The following is a 21,393-nucleotide window of genomic DNA, read 5'->3' as shown; positions in this document are numbered from 1 at the left end:
CACCCTAGTGGCAACTCCGCACTTTAGCCATTTATTGTGCAGCGTGTAGCAGAGACCCTGAAGTCATACCTGCAACCCCGCTCACCAATTTCCAACGTTCCTCAATGTTTTGATCCAATACGTTACAGTCTTAATTCTTATCTGTAGGTGGTCCTTAAAATGTATTTTATAGAGCATCCTGGCAAAATGGTTTTCTACTTGTTTACCACCATATTACATCTTGAATTTTTGGAAATGTGTGGTTCCAGTCCTTTGATGAATAGCATATTGACATTGTAACGTTAGGGGTCGACATACTTGAGGAAGGGTCGGTCGCGGGGTTAGTTGGCAGCATTCGTCAGCTATAATATCATCTGCCACAAAGGAGATGCTGATGTATGAATCCCACAAAGACAAACCCCCACAGCGCCGCAGGGGCAACATGTGCGGTTGAAACTGTAAAAAAATCCCAGTAGAGTTCAGTCGTCCATACCTCCCGTATAACAGGACAACGTATTATGGGAAAGCTCACCTCACTGTCCCTTTGCAAAGGATGAAACGGAGACAGGCCTGAGCTGTTCTGTGCACAGCAGGTGTGCAAACCTTCAGCGTCCCCAAGATCCACGCCATCTTTCACTCGAGCTCTCACCTGATTGGCCGGCTGATTGATTGGCTGTCAGAATGACTGATGGCGGGCGGCGCTCACGTCAAACACATCCAAGGTAACGCGGCGATGCGACAGCGAAGCTCCCCAATCAGCATTTCAGCGGCGAACGAAGCGGGAAGGGGAGCGTCGCGTTCATCTATCATCCTGAGAGTAACTGGTACAGACCCCCAGAGTCTCACAGTTGACCCCATTCAAAGCATCTATTGGAGAAGCTGTACTGTCGCCATTCACGATTGATGTGTGTGCTTCTCTGACCTTTTCATGTAGGCTAATGGCACTCTGTAATAACCCGCCCGACATCTGGTTCACAATGGTTGAAATGACATGGGTTGCTTTACATCGTACTCCACCTTCATTGTGTCGGCTATTGTGTCAGTTTTATGCATGCATATCTTTTTTTCACCCAATATTCATGGGTATCCATCACAGAGGCTGTATTGCGGCACCAAACTGTCCTACTGACTATAGACATCTTTAACCATGTTATGCAAACCATGTTATACAAATATTAACATAAAAAAGGGAAAGTAAGAAAGTTCAAATATACAAGAGATTCAATGCGTTAAAAGATCTCATTTTTTCTTATTATATTCATAGAATGATTTAAAATGACTTTTTTTTATAAAATGGGAAAGTTTAAAAGGAGGCAAACCGTCCACTGATTGAAACAAATCCCACATTATAACTTCATGTACTAATTTGGACCAAAAACAAGTTATTTCATTTATGATAATTATAGTATTATTAATTTGTGATGTCCTTGTGACACACAGTACATCTACGGATCGGAAACTTTCCACATGAAAATTCATGCATTGATTTGCAATGTTGTGAGAGGTTGCAAAGGTGAGAGGTTGAATTTAGTTTGGACCTTTTGTCTATTTTGACACCACTGCATTGGCCATAAACCCATTTCAGCTATTTACCAAAGGTGCTGTTAGGATGGCGGCCATACAAAGTTTTAAATGTATTACCTGCTTTATATAACGATCTGTGTTGATTGTTATTTTGTGTCTATTGTGCTTGTTATTATTCATTGATGGGCTTGCTGCTGCCTGTAAACGCAACCTTGAACCTGGCAGTAGTTGCGTCTTTTGGACGGAGGCTTTCCACTGAGTATTACGGTAGAAGGCGGGTCCTGTCGGAGCGTGGCGGCCCGGCGGGGCGTGTTTTGTGTGTCCTGTCGCGCTCCTGTCGCTCCAGCACAGCACGGAGCGGAACGGCACCGCGCGGCACAGCATCGCAGGCACATACGCGCGGGGAGGAGAGGACCGAGAGAGGAGCGAGCGGCGAGCCTGCGTCTGCGCCGCCGCTGCGTTCCAGACCGGCCACCCCGAACCAACCGGCCCGTGCGTGCGTGCGTTCCCAGACACATCCGACGGCCAGCGGGTTAACCTTTGCGCTCCGGGTTGGATTTACTGTGGCGTCTGCTGCAGCTGAAGGGAGGCTGACCGGAGCCGGAGTAGCCGCCGCAGCGGGGAGGTGAGTCAGCCGAGGCGGAGACACCCGCCAGAACACCGGGACCGCGCCCGCCCCGCACGCCCCGCACGCTCCTCACGGTGCCTGCGCCGCCGCGCCGGATCTCCCCGACGGTGCCAGCTGTCATCCAGGTAAGGAGGTCGCAGGGCTGAAGTACGAGCTGGTGGGTTTCTCTGCGATGCCCAGCGGTAATTACATGGTATCATCACAAAGCTGCGACCTTACTCCACCTTTGTTATTGTGTTAATAAATTCACTGAACTATTGCTGTGAAAGTTTTCGGTAATGATGCACTGAAAGACCACATCCCACCAGTGAGCTTTCTTCAGCCCACAAGTTTCTTAATGGTTTTGCCGCTCAATTATCTTAATACTGGATGAATATTACATCTAGAAATGACTATTTAGCATGATGGTATTATCAACAAAATCACATTATCAGTGATTGATTCAAATGTTTTTGAGGCAAAGGGGCCAAATAATTAAGTTGATTAATATCATTATTCATTGTTATTGACAAGGAATTGATAAACTTTTAAAATCTAGTTGTTTTTAATATTTAATATCATAGTGATATTTCTGAATTTCTTAATAATTCTGAAAACAGCATCTCACTGTTTTTTGACTGTGGCTGGTGTTAAGATATCATCCTGAAATGTTTTATTAACCAAACAATTGATTGGTTATTGTAAACCTACACTATGATACAACACATCTTTGTTGGAGCCTCAGCGATAATATATACAATATTTTCTCCCACTGTTTATTTTAACAGCAAAGGCTTCACACCACGACGCCTTATTCCTTCCCTTTGCTTCCAGCTGTGATACAGACTCATTTTAGAGGGATGCAGCGAGTGTCTGTCAAGCTGAAAGTATCCAAAGTAATATGCTTTCCAATTCCATTCCAACAGCGCGTCAGTGTCACACTGATACTCTTAATGACATCAGGTTGAAGTAGCATCCCCCCATCGCCTTAACTGTTTCGTTGGGAGGAAACGATGCTGTTGCAACGACCCCCGGTGGCCTGTCTTCCCTCAGCATGTAGGCGATTCACTGGCAGCAGTTCATTGGTCTGGTCGTCACTGAACAAATTCACCAGTGTTAATTGGTTTGGTTTGGCTGCAGCACAGAACAGCGTTCCCATTTCAGTGCTCATTTTGTGATCCGATGGTATAATCCCTAACCCCCCGAGAAGAACCGCTGGTTCTGATGAAAGGCTTTTTCAGTGCCGCTTGCGTCCCTGCAAGGAGTTTGATCACGGGGAGTCGGGAGCATCCAGCATGACAGATTAGTTGTCCAACACTGATACCATCCGAGGCACATGAGGGCGTTGGATAACGGCCGGGTTACACATATGGTGAGGATAGTTGTATTGTGCGTATGTGGGAACAGAAACCTCTGTTGCCTGAATCCCATGGGAACGCACACACACACACACACACACACACACACACACACACACACACACACACACACACACACATCAGATCAGTGGTCCTGTGTGTAATCTATGAACACACATGCGTGGTGAAGCTTTTCAAGTGTGTGCATGCAGAACATTTCACCCGCGTCTCCTGAGTGATGCTCACGCATCTCTTTCCTTATTTGCATTCCGGAGTGTTTGTGTCTCAGTCTCCGGGTGAATGAAGAGAGACGGGAAGACAGTGGGGAGATGGAGGGAGGGACGGAGGAGATGGGGGGAGAGGGGGCGGAGGGGAGGATTAAGGTAGGGTTAGGGTAGTGAGCAGGCGCAAAGGAAGGCTGGGAAGAGAAAGAGAAAAAGGTGAGGGGGGGAAGGACAGAGGAGGATGAGCCGGGGGGGGGGGGGAGGGGGGTTCTGCTCTAATTTGCTTTGACAGCTGCTCCATTGGCTCAGGCTCTCAACCAGCATTTATGTTGCCTTGAAGAGAGAGAGAGAGAGAGAGAGAGAGAGAGAGAGACTACAGGCTGGGCTGCACAAAAAGGGGGAGATTTAATCTGAATTTACTCCAAGCAGAGTTTAGCAAAACTAGGCTTAAAATGAGCCACATACAAATTTGAAATTAAGGAAAGCTCAATTTCACAATTCAAATCGAATTTCCGTTTAGTGAACCCAGGTTTACCCCCCCTCAAAATAAATAAAACATCAATACAGTTCTGTCGAGGCCTGTTTTTCTAAAAAGTCCATTAGTCAGTAAATGTTACCTACAATTTATTCTTGTTTGAGAGAAACTTGCTGGCTGAATGAACGGAGCAATATGGAAAAATACAGTGCACAACGTGTTTCACGGTAAGGATGAAAAAGAAACATTTGCAGCAAAATTGAATTGAATCTCGTTTCAGAATAAAAAAGAAAAACGTTTTAAAGAGAGGTTTTCATTTATTCTCTCAATTTGGGGCAACAGTAAAAAAAAAAAATCTTTTTCAGTATCATTATTTTACACATAAAAAGATATTTTGGTATTGTTATTCCATGGGATTTTGCATGTGTCATTTAGAGAAGTTTCATGTTTTGAAAGAAAAAAAGTCTTTGCCAATGACGGAGCGGTCGGTGGTTTCACAGGTCAAGCAGGATTAGGACCTTGTCATCCGAGGAAAGCAGGAGGTAGTCGCCACTTTCCCTTTTGGGGGTTTTCTGCCCTTTGATGAAATGTCTCTCCGGATTGAAATATTGCGTGCGTTTGATCGGTGTCCAGGTGAGTTTTGAGTTGGTAGCTCGGCGGGTGCGGCCGGGAGGCGGAGTTGTTGATGGCCAACATCCGACCTGTCTTTTGATGCGTGGAAATGGGATCCACGAGCTCACAGGCGCTCCTTCGGCGTCCCAGAGAGACGGCCCGGCTCCTCGGTGGCCCGAGGTAATCCGCTCGCCTTTGCGTCATTGGAGCGCTCACACCAAAACAACCGCTTTGTCCAAAAATCCCAAAGAATGTGGCTGCTGCGCTGAGTCACCTGCCCGTCATTACCGGTGTGTGTGTGTGTGTGTGTGCGCGAGTGTCGTCCTCCACACTGTCATCCCGGCACATTACAGCCCCGCAGCCTGTTTTTACACACCGACAAAGTGACAATTAGGGTTTCAGACGGGAGCTCTGGTCTACGACGTTTGACTTGTGTTGACATGTGCACAGCTCCCGTCTAGCCAGAGCTGCGTGTTTTGCGGCGATTTGGTCGCGTCCTCTCCCATCAGCTTCTGCTCAGCTCCCGAGCTTTCGTTGGTGGGGAAAAAGTCGGTCTGTGTGCATTTGGACTTCTGCGGGATGGACGAGGAGAGCGCAGCAGACGAGGGAACGGTTGTGATGAACAGTCAAATGACAGAGGTCAGTATGTCATCGCCCAGCACTCTGTGGGCGCCATACGTCAGCTGTCACAGCAGTATGCACATGCGGTAGGTCCCCCGGGGGGCATGAACATGACAGGTTGACTGAGAAACTCTCAACCTACACCGAAAGCAGAGGACTCCTGGATGATTTATCTTCTATCAATCAAATAAATGAAAGTATTTTATTCTAACATCCGTTGGCTGATTGGTTGGTTGGCTGATGTGGTGAAGTGACACTGGTTGCTATTATTATTATTGTAACTGTGCTGTCCTCAGAACGGACTTGGCGACAGCTCCTTTTTAACTGTCCGTCAATATTTTTTTGACACGTTGTATTTGTCACGATCGGGAACAAAAAAAGGACTTTAATAGTCAAACAAACAAACCCAAACCGTGACAGTATTAACTGGCCTCGTGTGTGCTCTGTCCTCACAGCTTAGTCGCGTCTTTTTTCCCTTTTGACATTGATGTTTGAAGTGTAGTTGTTTCACTTTAAATGCCTGTTATTTTCAGCTTTGTTCAACATATTATTTTTCAATTGTGTAATTGTCATTCTACTTCAACTGGATGGACACATTGATTAATTGATTGCTCGTGGAACCATTTAGTTTGACCTCCAATATGTTGATCGTCGATCTACTTGCGTTTCTCTCCCATTTGGGTTTTGTTGCAGCAACGTTTCAATATGTCAGCAATAATTAGATCGGTGAGGATCCTCAGTAGACTGCATACAGTATAAGAAGTGGACGTTCTCAGCATCACGTTACCGGTTTCTGGACCGTCGCTTTGAAGGAAGTAGGAAATACTGTAGATAAGGGACATTAGTTTTTTGTGACAGAATCCTCTCAACTCAAGGGTTTTGCTCAATACGTCCGTCTGAGCTGTCATCTCGAGGTCTTCATCCTCCTGCTCAGGGTCGTCTCATACCGACGTCACTTTACCGTGACGAGCGACTGGTTCAGGGAATTCGTGCAGCGGCTGTCCGGCGTTTCAACCTGACGTTTGCAGTTTGTGGCGACGTCACGTCTCCCTCACTGCTTGTTTGTTGCTGTCCTCATCACGTTAACAAGCTCAGCAACTTAATGAAATGGATGAGTTTGGGGGTTTGTGTGAATGGATCATAATCAGCACAGGGGGCCTCAAGTGCAGCAGCTGGAGTGCCGGCATCACTGTGTGTGTGTGTGTGTGTGTGTGTGTGTGTGTGTGTGTGTGTGTGTGTGTGTGTGTGTGTGTGTGTGTGTGTGTGTGTGTGTGTGTATTTTTCAGGAATCAGGAACATTTATTACCAAAATATGTCAGGAAGGAATTTGACTTGGCGGTTGGTGCATAACATCAGAGTTTTGTTTGTAAATCATGGGTACTGCCTGCTTTTCTGCATCTGAGGACTCGGTGCAAAGGATTGTGGGTGCACTCGGGTTCTGTTTGATTGGCCTTGACAGCAAGAGAGAGAGAGAGAGAGACAGAGGGAGAGAGAGACAGAGAGGGATGGCCTGTAATTATTGCTCAGGGCCAACTGACGGCCACATTCCACATCTGTAAATGACAGAGTGCAGGCTGGACTCTCTCTCTTTGTCCCTCTCTGTCTGTGTCTCTCCCGCAGTTTGGTCAGACCGGTCCTTTCCACATCACAGCGGCTCAAACCTCCGGAGGAGGAAGGAGAAGACGGCGGCCCTCGTCGCCCCCCTTCCTCGCTGGTCCTCTCTCCTCCTCCTCCTCCTCCTTTCGTGACACCATCCCATCATTTGTTTCTGGCCACGTTTCAGCCTGGTTTTCTTTTCTCACACAAAGCGACCGGATCCCTTCGGTAGTGTCTTGAGCTACAATAGTCAATAATAATCCCCGGTTGGTTTCTGTACCCTTTGCAGCGCAGAGGACTATGACCATGGGGCGGGATAACTCATTTATCCTTACGATCAATGCACACGGCTCAGTGACCTTTTCCTTTGAACCACTCAAATGACCACGTCAACGTCTGTTCTACTCTCATTCCATTTAATTACAGCGACATTCACTTTAATCCTTCTCCAATCCTTGTTCTGTCGATGTTCTTCTCTTGGTGGAACCTTTTTCCAGAGCAGTTGGCAAACTAAATTCAGACAGCGAAGCGGAACATCCTCCTCGCCACGCCAAACACCAGAGCTCCGCCTACCAACAAAAGTAAAGCGCAAGCTGACGGTGGGCGGTACAAAAAATGGCAAAGAGGCTCGCGTAAAAAGCAGCCATGAAAGAGCAGTGATGTGACAAATGAACCCAATGCCCAAACGGTCAAATTAATAGAAAGAATTAATTTACCTCTAGCGCGTGATGAAAAATACCACATAATAGCTGCCGTTCCAACCCATAGCAACCGCTGCTCCATGGCCACCTTGCCGTGGACAGCCCAAGACGATTTTACTATGAACATTATTATTTATTAATACAAAATGGGATTTGGAATGTCTCTTGCCAGGCTTAATTAATTGTATTTAAATAAATAGCTTGCTTCACGCCTGCGTGGTTACATCATGGAAGGGCCGCTATCACCCCGACGTGAAGTGGATCTCAATACAAGCTGCCTGTTGTGTATGTACACAACTGATGCTGTCTTTGGGACACGAGGGTGCGTCCCACGTTTGCTTTGTGTAGATTGAGCGTGAATACTAAAAGGTTTGTGAGATCCTTTGTGACAGTAGGACAGCGTCAAGGTCAACCGTGCGTTGAACTCCTCTGTTCCGTGGCTATCAGCTCCAACCGACCGGTTCCTCTGAAGACGTGATCCTAGGAAAATGGTTTGCACATACTGTATGTAGTTTATTATTAAAAAGAAAATGCTCTGTAATGCACTAAAACAGGTGGCCACTGCAATTTTTAGTGAATATTTCTCCAATAGAAGCCGGCAGCAGGTCGGTGTATTTGGGATTAAGTCAAAATAAACGACAGTAAAATAATCCATCTACTATAAAAGCAGTGGTTGAATTAGTTGTTTGAGCCTGTGACGCATCATGGCAGTAATACTGAACAATTACGAGTCACACAGAAATGCTTCTTTCATGTTTGTGTATCTATTGTTAGAAAAGTCTTGACAGCAGTTGTCGGCTGGAAAGCGATAGTGTGTGTGTGTTGGTGTGCACGTCTAAGATGTCACATAGAACATGCGTGACAGCCGATCAAACAGTTCTGGGCCACTAAAATATTAATAGCCGTTTTTTGACCAGACCTCTTCAGCTGCCACCAGCTGGAACGGGGATCCACCAGATCTCCGTTTCACACAGACAAATATATATATATATATATATATATATATATATATATATATATACACACTTTGGCTTTTGGAAGTGACATCGATCTGAATGATTAGTCCGGAAGTCGTATGCAGTTTCTATTAGATGCACTTAGATGCATCAAAAGTAGGCAGACTAGGATTGATATTTTATTTCACTGTTTGGGGATAGTTCAATAAAAATAAAAAAGCTTCTAAAGAGCAGTTCCTCAAGAGGACACCGACGATGCTGCCAAATGGGCTGTTGTAACATTTATCAATTGAATAAGTGTGCATGGAGGAATTAAAAGGGACACAACGGCAAGACTCATAAACCTTGCTTTTTTAACTAGAAATAAAAGCAATGTGTTGCCCTATCTGGGATACAGGCTACATGTGTAGTACACAACTATTTGTGCTGGCATTAAAGATTGGCTTTTTTGTGAATATAAACTTCCTCATTAGAGAGAGAGAGAGAGAGCGGCGCATCCTCTACTCTAAGAGAGACAAACCGAGTGGCGTATGTTATATTAAACTATAATACAACTTCATTACAACCACGTCAAATCCTGCCACTACATGAGGCATATAAAGCAAAACTAATGCCACTGAATGATTCAGTCACTAACTGTGTTTCCATTCATCTGTGTGCAAAACCTGCACGTATCGTGTCAATGGAAAATTTGATAAAACTTGCTCAAGAAGTGTGTTTTTTCTTTGTCGAAAAAGATTTCATGAGAAATGTGGATTGTGGAAACTGATCAGTCGTTCTCATTCTGGGCTTCTTCTCAAAGCTCATCTTCGGCCCACTCGGCCAAAAAATTGGATTTATGGAAGTCTCCTCTTCATTTTTCTATCATTCTATGGATGGAAATATATCTGGTTCGTGACCTCTACCTCTCCACACCAATGCAAATAACTGAATCCAAGTTTATTCTCTCCAAACAAGTTGATGGAAACACAATTTTTAGTTAATTTTTTTAACTGTTGTGTCATTTCACATGATACACAATGGTAACACGGCAAATTACCAATAGCAAACCATAAGAATATGGTGCAGCAGGCAGATTAGTTAGCATTACAATGAGTAATGATTTAATGGATGTTATAATGCAGTGTGACCAGCTCTGTGGCTGCGGACGTATTCTTTAAAAGAAATCCTCGCTGGCTCCCTAAACTAAGTGTGATAGGAAGACGCGTTGAGGGGGGACCTGTAGCTAATGTTTGCCAAACACTGCCGCTCGGTACCGGCGGGAGCCACAATGAGAACGCAGTCGCAATAATGAAAAAAGTGATACAAAGGCTTCACATAAGGGGAAAAAAATATGACATATGACAATATAACTATGATTTAACATTCAGGATGATTGAGCTGCTGAAACAGAAACCCACTGACTAAATATTGAAGTTATTTGATAAAAGCTAAGAAGGAGACACCTTACAGAAGCCTTTAGCGGATCTCTGAAGGTAAGCGAGAGGCCAGTTGTCACCTTAAGGGCTGATTGGGAGGCCTACAGATCCGGCGCCATGCGCAATGGTGTAAGGTAGACGGCGCTGATCGTATTAGAAGCGAACGTACCAACGCAACGCAGCATCCTGCTCATTAGGCCGTTTCCTCGGTGCTTCTCCGTGTCTGTGTGGAGAGGCGTGCGTGTGCATTGGCGTCATGCCCAGCTGAATTCTGTTTGTTTCACCCTGCCGCTCCAAGCCCCGAAACATCAGGGTGATTACCGTCAGCGCTTGTGTGTCATGGGCCGTCACACTTTTGACAGTTACGAAGAGTGGAAGGAAGTTGTGCCGTGTGTGTGTGTGCGTGAGTCCTCCCAGCGCCTGTGCTGTTTGCTGAAAAACTCCTTGGAATAATTATCCTGGTATTCATCTGCTTTCGTGAGTTTTGGTGTAGGATAGCGCGCTTCATGCGGCGGGCCTTCAGGTACCTCAGTGCTGTCGGTTCTGGACATGTCAGGTGTTGCATGTGAGTTTTTCCGTTTGCATGATGTCTCTGGTGAGGTTGTGACAGGAGATATAAGTATGTTATCTACAATAAGTGTGTTTTATGTAACTGTAGTTATAAAGTATATCAACCTACGGTAGAAATCGTTGAATCGCTCCCCCCGGGACATGAACAGTCGTGTCCTGAGTCCAGAGTGAGCTACTTTGATCCAACCTTGTAGTCTCTCTTACAGCATCCGTTGCTCTGTCTTATAATGGCGGTAGGGTCCTTCCTAAAGCCACCCAGTTGTATTTTTTTAGTTCAAGATATTATCTTTTTTTTTTAGTGTGTGAGTAAAGCTAAGGTAAGAAATACAATCTTAGTATCAGGGGATCGTGTTTTAAAAACTATATTCCATGCCTGCTAACAGATGCCCATAAATCCTACACAATGCTCCTTTAATTATTACATTACCATGATGAGGAATCACATGCTGAGTGGTAACAGCATAATGGGCCTGTTATAGTCCTACAACCGTGTTGCTGATGAGCCAGGTGATAAAGCAGCTGCTGCCCATGTGTCTGACTCTGTGTTGCAACGTGACCACAGATAAGGAGCGGAATCGAAAGAACGCTCAGACATTTTGCGAAACATGCTTGTTTTTCTTTAGCGAGGCAGATGAGGAGATAAGTGACTGTCGACAACAGTATTAGCATTGTGGAGCTTAGCTTCGTTTAGCATAGAGGACTGCATTGGAGAGGAACTGTGTGGGCATTACTGTGGTTTGGGCAAATATTCTTTAAGTTGCGAGTGGTTTCGCTAGGAATCAGGATCAGGAATCAGGAAACATTTATTGCCAAAATATGTCAAACATACAAGGAATTTGTCTTGGCGGTTGGTGCGCGACAGTAGACACAAAACAGACAATAGACAACAAGACAGCAGTGCACAAGTAATAAAATAAAATAAAATGCTAATGCAATGGGTTAGTAGAATAAGGCTATGGGTTAGTATAAAATAAGTGAATAAAGTTAAAAATTAAAAATAAATTTTAAAAAAATGGTGGAACGTCAGAGTCAGTCAGTGGGGGACCGGGCTCTGTTGATGAGAAGAAACTGTGGCGGGAGGTCTTAGTCCTGATGGACCTCAGCCTCCTGCCAGATGGATGGGGCACAAACAGGTTTTGTCCGGGGTGAGAGGGGTCGGCCACCATCTTTTTAGCTCGCTTTAGAGACCTTGAAGAGAACAAGTCCTCAATTTTCATTTCTCACTTGATTGATTTCCTCGGGAAACACAGTAAACATGAGTTTATGGTCCCAAGCTTTAGTTTCATGTCTATTTTGGCAAACTATGGTGAAAATGGGCTTGAAGCAGACAGCAATCATTCTGCTCTCCCAGACTTTAGAAACGTTTATTATCAGACCAAAGTGATGCAGTTCTGATATTGAATTGATTTCTTGGGGGTTTGTGAAGCTTGAAGCAATTTGGCCGCTAGTGAATGACAGTAATAGTGGAGATATCTCAAATTTATATTGGAAGATTGTTTTATTGTGAAAATAATGTGCCCAGCCCTCACAGGTTACAGCACCATTGTAATGATTTAAGATGTGGTCTCTGTTCTACCCACCTTGTTCTCCAAATTCATGGAGTCCCTGCCTCGTGCCAATACAGCGTCACGTGATTAAAATTGAAACTGAGAGAGAGGCCGAGCGCGACAACTGGCTTGGTGTCAAAATCAATGCAGACCTCCTTAATAATTAAAATGTTTTTGTACGAAACTGTTGAAAAGTAACTGAAAGAAGGACGGAGACTGCGTGGGGACAGTGGGGGAGGGAGGGGGGTGAGGGGGTCAACTTTGCCCGCAATTACAGCCAACAGCCTTTCTTTTTGCTCTAAAACGCCGATCTGTGTCCCTGAGGAGGCGGACTCACAACTGTCACCCGGAGGCCTGCGGTTTAATCACCGAGCACCCGAGTCCTGCTGCTGGTACCGTGGAGATTACTGGTGAACGCACGCGTGTGTGTGGGTGAGCGAGGTGGAGACAGACCGATGTAGATAGACAGACACACACAGCGGGAGCCTCTGTTCTTTCCTTTGATCTCTACTAGGCTTGTGTGCGTCTGCGTGTGTGTGTGTGTGTGTGTGATTTAGAAAGTACTCCTATTGTGTACGTGTTAGGTGGCAGCCTTTTTACCATTTCTAATTAAGTCAGTTCAAATTCAACTTTTCTTAGTGTCTCCGTGTTTAACAAAAAGAAACCCAGACGCGCACACTTGACAGGAGCCAGTCTCTCTAATATCTGTTGACAGCTCAGTGGCTCGTTCCAGCATTGGCAGATGGTGTTGGTTCACTAGTGCCCTTTACTTCCTTCCCATCCTTCCTTTCCGGTGCTCTTCCTTGCTTTCTCTCGTCCTTCGTCCCTTCCCTCGTTCATACGCGTGCTGCTGGGGTGGAGCGACACACTTGGGAGGGATTCTTACGTTGAGACAGAGAGGTTGAGCCCGATACCGAGGCTGAAGCTTGGGCCCCACGGAGGTGGAGGACACCCCGATGATGTGGTCGGATTATACTCACAAGTCTCTTTTGCTTTAAATGAGCAACTTCCATTGGAGTGAACAGGCCCCGCCTCCAATGCTGCCTTGCTCTTGCCTTGAACTTTGAAAGCCCTCACCAAACAGTATAAATTGCCAAGGATTGAGTGCTACCCACTGTGCCCTGCATGTGTGTATGTATGCATGCATGCACATGTGTGTGTGTGTGTGTGTGTGTGTGCGTACAGAGATGAAAGAGTCTGCCAAGTTAGCTCCTGTTTTGTCTTTCTGTGTCCACGACCAGCCGGAGGGAAGAAATTGGTCGGGGTACATTTTATAGAATAGTAATTCACAATAATTAGGTGTTGTACTGCGGAAATGGCTCCATTTTATTTCTCTTGGATACTTCTCAATGCCTTTTTCACAATTAGGGTTTTGCTTTTATGAAGCTATATTCGTTCTTCATGCCTGTTTTGCACCTTTAGATGAGGCTGCATTAATGACGCTCTCTGTGGTTTTGGCATTGGCGGTGCACTTAGCGGGTTTAATGCAGCACTTAGTCATAAGGCCGCGTCTGTGTCTCGCTCTTTGACGAGGTGAAATGCGTTTGGATTCGTGGGCCATGATTAAATACAACAATACAGATACAGTTACATTTCTACAATGTTCATTGCGGATTTGACGCAATTCAATTATCCTGCAATTTAAGAAGCTGAATAAGAAATAGTTCCTCAACTTTCATTTCAGTTAAGGAATCAGGCTCATCCCTGATTGTTTGTCCAGTCCATCTAACGCCAGCTGCTTCTTTTTAATTAATAGCTGCGCATTGATATTTCTCTAGATGGATACGGTTGAAGTTTACAGCTGAAGCTGAAGACCCACACAAGAAAAAACTTGAGGTAAAATTGTGTGTTAACTGTAATACCTATTCAGTAAACATTGTTAAGGTGAGTTTATGATCTCAGTCACTAGTTTCAAGTCTTCTTCAATGCAGCGATGTTCTTTTATGATGGTCCGTTAGCCGAATAGACCATAACGCGGATATGCTTTACTGTGATTGGCATGTCGCTGCTGCTACCAGAGAAGTAGACATTTACATTTAGCTGACGCTTTCATCCAAAGCAACCTACAATATAGTATATGACTTCACCACTTCACTCCTCCAGTTAACTGATTGCAAAAAGTCAACGACCAAAGTGCCAAAATTTATGCTCCATAACAGCAGTCCACAAACCAGTGAGGGAGCCCATTTTGAATGTGCCTGCTTCGGACACTCTATGTGTCACTCTATTGTGGAGCCGCTCAATTCAGGCAGATAAACACAGGCGCCAGGAGCTGGTGCGGATCGTAGCCTGTGAAACAGCAGCAAAATAAACTTTGCTAATCCGGCGGGACTTTGGGGCTGTCCCATGGGATCAGACCCCCCCCACCCCATTGCTGGGGTTTGCTAAATTGGAGTTGCTACAGGATTTAACGCAATCAACCTTTACGTGACAGATTTTCCCAAAAGTACCAACATACAATGATGCAAACCCAACAGGCTATTGTTGTTTAACTTGAAATGGTAACGTCTGTAACCACTGCTCCATCAGTGTCTCTTATTTTACCCAACATGCATGTTGTTGGTTTCGTCCGGCCCAGGACGCAGCCTTCATCCCAGTGCTCTTTGTGGACTTGGAAGAGGCCGGACGGATACACGGTCTTCATAACTCACTGGAGTGAGGATGTGGTCTTGTACAATTAAGTGGAGAAATGTGCATAGATGTCTAACGTTACTGCAGGACCACCGTGGCACACGGCGTTTCAATTTGGAGAGATGACCACTCAGACCGATGAGGTGATAGTCAACACATTTTCTTCGCTCTACAATCACATTACCGCTGAAGAAAGAATACTCTCTGAAACCAGAAAACTAGGCCCTTCTTTGAGCTGAATGCTGACGCTGGTTTACGACGATATATAATTGTGCAGTTAAGGCTCACGAGAACGGCCAAAGGCTTTGGACAAACACAATTTGGACCTGTTGATGGCACCAGATCCTCAGCAAGGTTATTGTTCCTTCTTAGTGGTCGCCTCACCCGTTGCAGAGCGAGCGCAGTCAGGAAGAGCTGTGAAATGAGCATAATTGGCAGTTTGCTGTTACAGTGGCTTTACTCTGTTGCTGCACGACTGCGCTCTTTAATGTCTTCTCACTCCATGACATAAACTCACGCGGCGTCCGCATTTAACTCGGCGACTCAAACTTGGCCACCTGGGGTCATCGCCTCGGTTCTCTCTGTGCTGCTTTCAGATGAAGGACTTTTTGGTGTTGTTGTTGTCGTCGTCGTCAAAATGCTCCGCTCGCCTCTTTTCATTTTAACATGAGTGTATCCAAATGTTACAGAAGGTTGTGAGCAAATGACGTGCAAGATACCCGCGAGTGTTTGTGGCTGTGAGCGCGTGTGTTTGCAGTGCATCTGATACGGGGCCGGAGACGGAGCGTCATGTCTGTCTGTGGCCCAGCTGTCCGGGGACGTGTTTGTGGGTGAGCGTGGGAGAGTGAGTTTGTGTGTCTGTGTGCGTGCGTGTGTGTGTTTATCCCCACTGTTATCTGTGACAGATAGTTATGAGCAGACAGACTGACGCTTTCCCAAGTGTTAGCCTTGGGGCGGACTGGGAGAGCCATGAGGGTGTGTGTGAGAGAGAGAGGGGGAGGGAGAGGGGGAGAGATGAGCATCGGAAATGCTCCGTTTCATCCCAAACTCCCACACTTTTTGTTTTCTCCCCTTGTTCTTTGTATCATTGCTTCCTTCATTTTTCTTTTAGTAATTTATCATTGTCTGTTCTCGCGAATCAAAAAAGATAAAAAAGCAATTTCAATCACTGCAAAAACTTGTTTTCACAGATGATTCTCCCTGGTAATGAACTATAGTATCCTTCTGAGAGGAATAATGCTATTTACTGCTACTACTAACTTATGCCCACTTTAAATGGAAGGTCTGGTAAGCCACTATGAGGCCTGCAAATAGGAGGAAACACCAAAAGTAACATATTCCACCCACCAACACCTCTAGAGCTCACTAGTTACCAGTTTATTGTTAACTAACGTAATTAGTGGCGGGATTATGATTCAGAATACTTTATTTTGCCTTGGACAGAGGCAAGCAGTCTGTCTGCCCCCAGTGTTTATACTAAACTAAGCTAAGCTAATCATCTACTGGCTGTCTTCTATTTAACAGAAAATTTATAACAATATAATATTTATTATTCATTATCTTTACCTGAAACTGTGTATTAATAGCAGGTTTAACAGAATGAATAGACATGCAGCAAAAAAAACTGCTGAAGTTGATTTATAATTTATCGGTGTAAATAAGCAACTTTTTGCTAACACATTAGCCATAATGATTTTATCGGTCCAGCATGTGCAGGAAGCCCTGTGTTTCCCAGCGAGGCAGAACTACCCAGACATGGCCAGTGTTTCTATTACTCTTCTGACCATCTAATCCTGCTCTGTATTACAAGTTGTGCTTTATCTTCTCAATGTCATAATTCCATATCAATTACTGTCAGTCTGGTGGGCACAAATATTCACCTGGACTTAAGTATCAACTGGGAGGATCAAAGGTAACCAACGACTCTCAAACCATGTTTTTTTTCATAAAACAAGTAATTGCATGCAACCTAATTGTTTCGGATCGGCATACGTTGTCATTTTGCCTTGGTTTAGTTCAACATGCCTTTAAAATATAATATATAAAAGCAATAAGGTACGAGCTATACTTTATCGTCCAATAATGTAACAGTTCGGGGGTGTTGTTAGGCCCGACGCGCAGCGTAGTATCGAAGATAAAGTACTGCCTCAAGTACCTTATTGCTTTTACAATACGGTTACCAGCGAAATGATAAATAGTAAGTAAATAGCCTTTTAGCACAAAATAGTTGTAGCCACCAAATGTTGTGTATCTCATTTCAGTAGTCTAGAGAAAAAATATTCCCCGTACGTGCACATAAACTGCATCGGGTCCCACACTTCATCTCATTTATTCACATTGTGAAAGCTCGCATTGCCCGAAAACGATCATTTGTGGGATTTCTGAGTTTTTTCAGGGATCGCCACCGAGCTAAAAGCTAAAATGTCAGCTAACCGTCGCGCAAAAGCTAACCTGTTACTTTGAGTGCGCAGTGATACGGAGCGCTCAATGTGAACAGCAACTGTACATTATCGCTGAATAATGTAGCCCTCAACCAATCAGAACGCTGGATTTCATCATTTTTAGCCCTTACGTTTTGTTTTACACATGAAAGAATATTCGGCATAGTGAAGCATGCGGCTTAAAGGAAGCCTTGACGTAGAGAATGATCGAGGAAATCAATAACCTTTTATCATCCTTGGAACAATTTAAATTTAATCAAAATGAGAAATCCCAGCAAAATTGGATACAGTTTCACTCATGCCGATCAATCAATAATGCTTGCAATATTAATAGTTGAAATTGTCCTGAGATCTACCAGGAAAGTAAAACAGAGAAATAAACTTCTTTGAAAGTAAACACCAGCTTGCACTGGTCTTTACAATCAATTCTGACTGCTCTGTAACAGCCAGCATTAATGATATCGACTCCTCGGTTGACTGGCACACACATCCAAATCAGTCCAGAGTTCAGACGCTGCCTGGCTCATTCTTTTTCTCAGTAATGAGGACATAAAACATATATATGTAATTGCTGACAACGTTTTATTCCAACTGTTTGGCTACATTTGACCATGTTAAAGATGTCAGAATCGTCAATCAAACTGCCAATGGAGTCGTCAAAGGAAGTAAATAAATAATAAATCTTTGTGTCTCCCCTTAAATGCAAACAACCCTCTATAAATGGAAGTGACTTTCATGAATTTTTCTTACAAATATTAATGTGATGGAGTGTGAATGAGTAAGAAAACATCATCTGCGGAAAGCAGTTTTGTAGGAAGAGGATGGCCATGTGTTTATTAAGCATCTGCACACACACACACACACACACACACACACACACACACACACACACACACACACACATACACACACACATACACACACGCACACACACAGAACGATTGGGGGAGATGGTGTGAAAGTGGGTAGACACGAATCAATCCCTCATCACATGTCTCCCCTTAAAGTGAACCCTTCTCCACCGATTTCTGGTGGACGCTGCGCGCCGGTCACGTGCTCATCGACCGAGCCGCCTCACGTGCACTAAACTGGGAACACAATCCACCCCTAAGAGAGATGCCCCATTGATTTTATGCAATTTCTCTGGCGTTGTTTTTATTGTTGTTATTGTTGTTTTGTCTGACTGTCCGTGCATCTATGGGTTGGATTGTTGGATGATGTGTCTGTGTGCTGCACTCTGAAATTGGACCATTGGATGCAAATCAATAAAACTGCAGGTCTAATATTTGAGAAAGCTTAATTATTAGAAGGGTGTGTGTGTGTGTGTGTGTGTGTTCGTGTGTGTGTGTGTGTGTGTGTGTCCGACTGGGTACGTTGGAATGAAAGGATGACCGCTGCGGAGAACAACCTGGCTACATCAATTTGTTGATTGTCATTTTCAATTTTAGTGCTGCAGGTGTAACATGGAGTGTTACCAAAATGTCCTTAAGATCGTAAATTGCACTAAAACGTAAGTAATACATGTAAACCAACAGTAAACGAAGCCACAGGTTTTCGTGCCGTCCATTGTCATACAGGCTCTTAGAAGAATGAAGGAGGAGAAAAGTGGAGATGGAAGAAGAGACGGCCGTGGGGGGATAGGGGCTGATTGCCTGACTGATTTCATGAGTCACTTCTCTGCGGGCGGGAGGCCGGAGAGAGACAGGTGGCTGTGTGTCTGACTGTATGTGCGTGTCCCTTGCGGCTCACTGGGATGTCCGCGTGTGTCTGTGTGGAACTGGCAGTAAGCGTATTAGTGGTGTGTGTTTGTGTGCGTGTGTCCAGATGTGATGCTGACCAGATGTGATCTTTGATGTTCAAAAGTGTCAACCTGATATTGAAGAGAGGATAAAGGTCACACCACCCACACAATCAGAAGAACACACATACACGCACATAGACATGTTTATTTGTAGCAATTTGCAGGAGGCACAGTAGTTGCGTGTTGATATGATGTGCGGCTCAGCTGTGTACCGTCGCCGTACTCAATCCTCATGAAACAACATCTCCGTCACAGTTCATCTGATACGAGAGGCTTCTTGGCGGCGTGGAGGAGAGGCGTTGCAGCCGTGGCGAGGATGTGATGTAGAGTGCGGGATGCGAAGGGGGGGGTGGGGGTAGACTGTGAACACGCCATTGATTCAGGGTCATCGCACACACACAAATGTAAACACACACAGGAAGAGACGACGCAGGATCAATGGGGGCCATCAGCCAATCAATTTGGTGTCCTTGTTATGAGTCAGATCTCGCTTTGATAAGATGCCTTTGTGTGTGTGTGTGTGTGTGTGTGTGTGTGTGTGTGTGTGTGTGTGTTTTCAATAACTGATCACTATTCAACCAGATGAATGACTAACCCGTTAAATCTGATGATGCGATTGAAGCTCATTTAAAAGTAATTAAAGACACAGCAAAGGCAGTTTTTTTTTTCTTCTTTTTTTCTTTTTGCTGTTTTATGATTCAATCCCTCCCGACCTTCCTCTTTATGACTGAATATGGTGCCAGGAGTTGTGTGTCAAAATGCTCACTTAAGAGTGTGAATAAAGAGTAAGTCTCTCATTTGTCCCCTTCGCTTGTTTTTCTGTTTGTGGCTGCAGCCCGAGGCCCCGCCCACACCGCCCACCACGCACAAATGACGCACGGCCAACCTCTAACTTACCCTGCAGCTGTTTGCTTTCTGCTCCAGAGCTCGCAGTTCTTAGTAAGGAAGTCCACAGACACCAGTGATGATATCAATTTTATCAAAGGGAAATATCATTTTCCATTCCTGTGCGCAAGATGTTGGCATCATGTTTCAAAACATAAAATGTAGAAATGAAAACAAATAAAAGATTAGAATACGTTGCCACAATAGCATACATGGAGGGGATGTGCAATATAGAATAATAATTCTGATTTAGAAAAAGAAAAGTAAAATTCAAGTCAACACAATATGGATTGATTTAGAGATGGAACCCCTGAAATTGAGTCTGAAATATTGTATACTGGTGACAGTTGTAGCGCAATACAAACGAAATAAAAAGCTCTTCTACAGTGCAAATGTGCAATAGGAAACATAACACGTTAGTGCTTGAACTCTTTTCAATACTGGCAGCTCCAAAATATTTAGGACTCAATGTGGTCAATATACTCGATACCTAGGAAGGGCCTTTGGGGGCAAAGGGCTCTGAATCCATCCGGTGTCCATCCTGACTTCCTCAACGTGACTCTCTTACTCCCGACAATGAAGCTCATTGGTTTCAATTCATCGAACTTAATAGCATATCATCAAAGCTGAGTTATGAAACCGCAGTCAGTGGATCGTTGCGTTCCGCATGGGACGCACGAGCGGGAATAAGAGTACTTAATAATATGAAAAGCAGTCGGCTGGTTTCAAGAGCTCATAACCCCCCCGAGCCATCCAAATGGAAAAGGAAATCAAGAGCTCGTGTGAGGATCGTCCCCTTCCTCCCGCATCGCTGCTCCGTGTGGTTCGGGACGTTCAGTGTTTGAATAAAATTGTTAAGGCATTAAGCTGCTGGAGGTCAAAGTTCCACCTGTAGGAAACGATAGTAAAACTGTAGCTGGCAACATTAACTGTGCGAGGCCACGCTGTTTTCTGGTTGATAGGCTCTCTGCACACTCTACCTCGGATGAAATGGCAGCACTCTGTGCCATTGGATGTTTGGAGACGTGGCGAGTGGCCTGTCAGGTTTGTGTCTCTCTCTAATTAAAGTGTTGGTGCGTCACGGTCTTTTCGGACAGAGAACAGCAGTGGTTCATGATGTGCTCAGATCCTCTATTAAATAAACATCATCCCCTGCCATGCGGCGATCTGTCGCCCCTGGGACGTCCTCCCTCGCAGCGGCATCTGTCACGTGTTTTGACCAACAGCAAATTAAATTTAAAGCGATGCAAGATGTCCCACCCTAAAGGAGGACAGCAGGAGTTTGTCCTGCTCTGTGTCACCGTAGAAGCATTTAAATCTGGATTTAACAATACATTTTCATCCAAATTTTAAAAACAGCTTCCTGTTTGGATTTATGTCGTTGTTGTCTAATTGTCTACACTACAATCATGAACCTTAATATTGGTTTATTGGGGAAGGAAACAAA

General features: G+C 44.7%; 1 protein-coding gene across 1 annotated transcript in view; it reads left to right on the top strand.

Annotated features, from left to right (window-relative positions):
• Positions 1 to 1,786: 1,786 nt before the first annotated feature.
• The window catches only part of dok4 (docking protein 4), a 42,569-nt gene continuing 22,962 nt past the window's right edge, over positions 1,787 to 21,393 (top strand). The window contains exon 1 of the mRNA XM_040161467.2: positions 1,787 to 2,256. The gene's annotated coding sequence lies outside the window, so the exon portion shown is untranslated. The remainder of the gene's footprint in view (positions 2,257 to 21,393) is intronic.

This window comes from Gasterosteus aculeatus, chromosome 12, assembly GCF_964276395.1.
Source record: "Gasterosteus aculeatus chromosome 12, fGasAcu3.hap1.1, whole genome shotgun sequence".
Taxonomy (NCBI): domain Eukaryota; kingdom Metazoa; phylum Chordata; class Actinopteri; order Perciformes; family Gasterosteidae; genus Gasterosteus; species Gasterosteus aculeatus.
The sequence above is the reverse complement of the archived record's forward strand: the minus strand, read 5'-3'. Positions and strand labels throughout refer to the sequence as shown.